At 38.7% G+C, this 5,000-nt stretch overlaps 1 protein-coding gene across 1 annotated transcript in view; it reads right to left on the bottom strand.

Moving 5' to 3' along the window:
* Positions 1-5,000, bottom strand: part of lrp6 (low density lipoprotein receptor-related protein 6) — a 31,976-nt gene that overhangs the window by 8,757 nt on the left and 18,219 nt on the right. The gene's annotated exons all lie outside the window — the stretch shown is intronic.

Genomic DNA, 5,000 nt, shown 5'->3' with positions numbered 1-5,000 from the left:
GCAAGAGGCGACACTCTGTTGGGGAAACAGCCACTAGATGGCGCTAGTGTCACGCAGCGGCCATTAAGGAATGACAATTCCAATAGAACAACAGCACAGATAACGAACATTAGACAGAATTAATTAAAATATTGAGTTATAAGAGTTCAAATATGATATATTCATACACCCCATTGAAAAGCAAAATGTTAAACAGTATCTCAATAAACAGTAAACAGTTTACACAATGCTGACAAGATTAAGTTTAATTTATCTGTTTACAAAATGACTTAAATGACATTATTTTTAAAGTTTTACGTAAATTAGGGTGAAGCAAAAATGAGTATTAAACATGTCTTTTCCATTCTTACATGTCTTTTCCACACCTGATGTCTCTTCAGAATCGCCTGTATGTGTTTGATTGGATTCAGATCAGGAGACATGTGTATATAATAACATTAATATAGATGTGCATGTGTGTTTATATATGATCAATTTGTCAGAATTCAATCTTATTGGACAAAGTGGCTTTTGACCAAACTTATTAATATGAAAAATACTATATACAATCATAACATGTAATACTGCATCAGTAAGTGTCCTGTCAGTCTGTTATCAACATCCCATTTTAAACGTCATGTTCATTTAATTGACCATGTCAGTATTCATTTGTATTGTGCCAGTGCGTAACCTATTAAATTAATCAGTAATTTATCCTAAAATTGACAGTTCCAACAATATACGTATAGTTAAAATATAAACATTAAGTCTGTAAGATAAAGGATTAAGGTGCTGATGATTGTGATGGTGTTGTATTATTGTCCTTCAGGTTGTATCTCAGCTTTAATGCATTTTTTAAATAAATAAATATAAATAAAGCAGCTGCTTGCCATCGTGACAGCAGTAAGATCCACTGGACGGCTGATCGCCTTCACTTCAACATGGCGGAATCACGGGGCTGCTGCTGTTGCAATGGACCGTCCTATTGCGTGTCGCCTCCTGGTGATTCTAAGCTCTTTGACCATAGTGACAGATTCAAAATGGCTGCTTCTCACTCAGGGCTGCTGTTTATGCTAATGAGATGGGCACTAGTGGGCGGGACTTTCCCCCTCTGATGACACTTACAAAGGGAGACTGTCAATCAAAGTGTTTCTGCATCAAGTCTGATTATAATGAACACAGTTAACTCATGTTGAGCATTAGAGACTGCTGGAGATACGCACACACTGCTGACTGCTTAAACCCCTTATAAAAGTGATTTCTTCATAATCGGTGTCTTTTAGACGAGTTAATGTCAGCACAGACGGTTCTGATGTGTTTAACAGTCGTCAGCATCGCAAACCCTTGAGAGTTGTGTTATACGTTAGTGTGTAATAAACACCTGTAGATTAGAGCTGTAGTTTGTGTTACATCATTAGTGAATCTGACATTATTCTCTGGTCTGGCTGCTGTCATCACGGTTGTTCTCCTCCTTCTGAGAGCCGTGCTAACACTATTGTTCAGTTTGTCTTATTATTTGAGCATGTGCGGAGAGTGTGTTGTGCTCTGACCACTGCTGCTGCACAGGAGACACACACACACACACACACACACACGTGTGGATAAGCTCCATAAGCGCTTCTCTTTGGTTTAGATGCGGGTCGGTCCGCGCAGGTACGGCTTCATCCTCCGCGGCGCTGCTGATAGCAGAGCTCTTTGGAATGCAATGCAAATGCGTCAGTCGTTGCCTTGGTAACGCAAGACTAACGTAAACAAAGATATGGAGCAGCAGAGTTCACACTCCAAGACAAAAGCTGAAGTCTGACGATTAAAAAGAACCCAGACGACGGTCAGACAGTTCAGTATTTAGCAGAACTTTACCTGAGATTTACTCTGTTAAACAGAACAGAAGAGCTTTCACTTAGCCAGCTAGAGAGGAACTGGTTGCCAAGCAACAAAATGGCGACATCACGCCGACACACACACGCGCACGCAGTGTCCATCTGGAGTGTGTGTGTGGGTGTGTGTGTGTTGCGTCTCCGCTGGTCAGTCTGTTCACACTGTCCAACTGAGCGGCTGCTGTTGCTGCATGTAGAAGTGTACTGCAGTTAGCATGGAGCTCAGCGTGAACTAGCACTGCTGCCGACACACACACACACACACACACACACACACACACACACACACAGCCTTTATCTGTCAGCACGATCAGCGTTTTCTGCTCTCTCCTGTGGAGCCGCGGCTAATGAAACACGCTGAAGCACCAGAGGCTAAACGCACGAGCCAGAGGAGCTGTGTGTGTGTGTGTGTGTGTGTGTGTGTGTGTGTGTGTGTGTGTGTGTCCTGTCAGACGAGACTGCTCGTAAACACACGAGACTTCCCCATGGTTCATCATGTCAGAGAACAAATCATGAACACTGGAGAGGAGACTGAGCCTCTCGATCAGGCCTGCACAACACGATAACCCTGACAGCAACGCTCAGTTTCTCTGATAATCACACACACACACACACACACACACGCACGCACACACACACACACGTTATTGTAGTTAACGAAAACTAACGAAAAAACGAAAACTAACATGTAAAATAATTGTGTTTAACTGAAATAAAAATAAAAATGAGTTATTCATAAAACCAGAACTAGCTGAATCTGTATTGTGTTCATACAAAACTAACTGAAACTAACTAAATTATAGCAGAAACCTCCTTCGTTTTCGTCTTTGTGAGTGTATTTAATACATAATCTTACTGTGCGCCTTTTAGAAGTGAATCTATTTACTCCGCGCTGCAGGTGTCTGACCCGTACGGCACCTCAGAGTCTAGTCCTGCTGCCATTGGCCAGATCGAGCCGGTTCTCCTCCAGTCATCCTCACTGCTGCTCCCGCAACCAATAATATCCAGCTGCAGGCCCGCAGAACCACACACGTTTTAGGCACACACAATCTAGGCAAGCCATATATGGTTACGACGGATGTTAATGTTATTAACGTCTTCTCGGACATCGTCATCGATATATTTTGATATGTATGGTTAATAAATATTGTACACAGTAAACAATAGTGTTTACTTTACTTTATTTCACAAATATTGCGATCGAGACGGGCGAATGGGGAGCGTTGTTTCCGATCGCCATTCAATATAATAGACTGAACAGTTTTCTATCAGTCATGGCGGATGATCAGTCGTTATTATCTGACAGAGTCAATATAGCAGATACTCGTTTGCTGGCCTTGCTGAAAGATCTAAATTGGACATTTTTATTTTATATAATAGATTCATTCATATTGAAGGAAATAACTGCAAGTTAATATAGGCAATAATACATTTTACATGTAATAAATGTATAACACTATATTAATATTTTACTCCAACGATTTAATAGTGTATTTGCTTAATTTTCTAATAACTTTTTCATTAATGATTTCCCACATTAAATACTGTAGTAGGCCTAATTTATAGTAAGCAATATATTGTTTTTAAACCAAAATGTAGCAATAGAAAGTAACTATTAATAATTAATAAAAAAATTCATAATAATAAGTAAATATATATAACTAACAGCTGTGACAGTTTAGTGAAATATAGTAGTTTATAATCAGATAATCAGTTTATAACTATATATTGTTTAAATGATTAACTATAGTAACTCATTTTAATGTGACACATTGTTTGCTTTTTATATTTTACAACAAAGTGATTTTAACCCAGTATGATAATATTAAGATCCAGAATTAGTTTATTACACTAATCCTACAATTAGACGGTTTGTATGAGGACAGATGAATAAAGTCATAAGTGTCTTTAACCAATTATTTTTATTTACATAATTTGAGTTCAGAAACTGCAGAGATGTTCAAATGATCGTTTCGATATAATAATAATGACTGAAATGGGAAGCCATATTTGTGAAATTCAATAGGTGGCGATAATGCTAAGGAGTTAAGTTATCATATATGGTTTGCCTAAATCGAGTGTGCTAGATTGTGTGTGCCTGAAACGTGTGTGGTTCTGCGGTTCTGCAGCTGGATATATCTCCCCGCGACAAAAACAATGAGTGGATATGACAGCAGCACGGTGACAGCATTACATACATACAGAGACTTAAAACTATTACCAAACACGTTTGTGCCCAATAATGGGTTTTATCTCTGTATCGCGATCGCCAATGAATCTTTTTAACCGGATCTTCTAAGTGAACCGGTTGAACTAGTTCACGTAATTGAACTGAATCATTTGAAACGATTCCCGTCTCCAGTAAGCACTCGTCCACAAACTACTTACTTTTTAACAAGCCTAATACCCCCTCTAACTCTAAATAATCCAATATACTGTTATTCAGTTATAAGAACAGTGACGTTACTAAGATCAAATTTTAAAGAGGTGAATCGATAATACTGCGCATGCGTGATTCAGTGAACCGAGCACAAACAATAGAGGACAGCCTGCTGTGACTGAACTAAACTTCAACAACTGCAGCGCTGGTAAACCGAGGGCTGAATGAGGGGATCTGCTGAAACATAAGATTATTTTATAACAGATAATCGTAATGGAGATTAAATAGGTGAATCATGCTTCAGTAGGGTTCCCAAACTTTACTGTAGGACATGTTTCAGATCATGGTGATGTTTTAACTGACTGAAATGACTATTGCTGACTGCATGATGTTGAGTCCTAACATCCGCATAAATATCTGAACTTCCCATCACTGCTGTGTATCTAACATCAGAGCAGCCTTCACACATATTGTACTGAAGGCTGCTGTCTTGTGGGCTGCTGTATTTGAGTTTGAGGATGTGTAGATGGTAGTGGGAGATGACAGTGTTCATGTGTTCTCTAAATACAGGTTTCAGAAAACTGTATGGCTGAGTTATTATTATACAAGATTTATTCTGATGATTTTGAGTCTTGCATCTAACAAATATTCTCATTTAGGAAAAAACTAAGACTAACACTGAAACTAAACTAAAACTGAGTCATTTCAAAATAAGAAACTAAACAACACTAGTAAATCTGCCTCTAAAACTGATCAAAACTCAC

This window comes from Danio aesculapii, unplaced genomic scaffold (genome assembly GCF_903798145.1).
Source record: "Danio aesculapii unplaced genomic scaffold, fDanAes4.1, whole genome shotgun sequence".
NCBI classification, from domain to species: Eukaryota; Metazoa; Chordata; class Actinopteri; order Cypriniformes; family Danionidae; genus Danio; species Danio aesculapii.
Note: the sequence above shows the minus strand (reverse complement) of the source record. Positions and strands in the feature narration are given on the sequence as shown.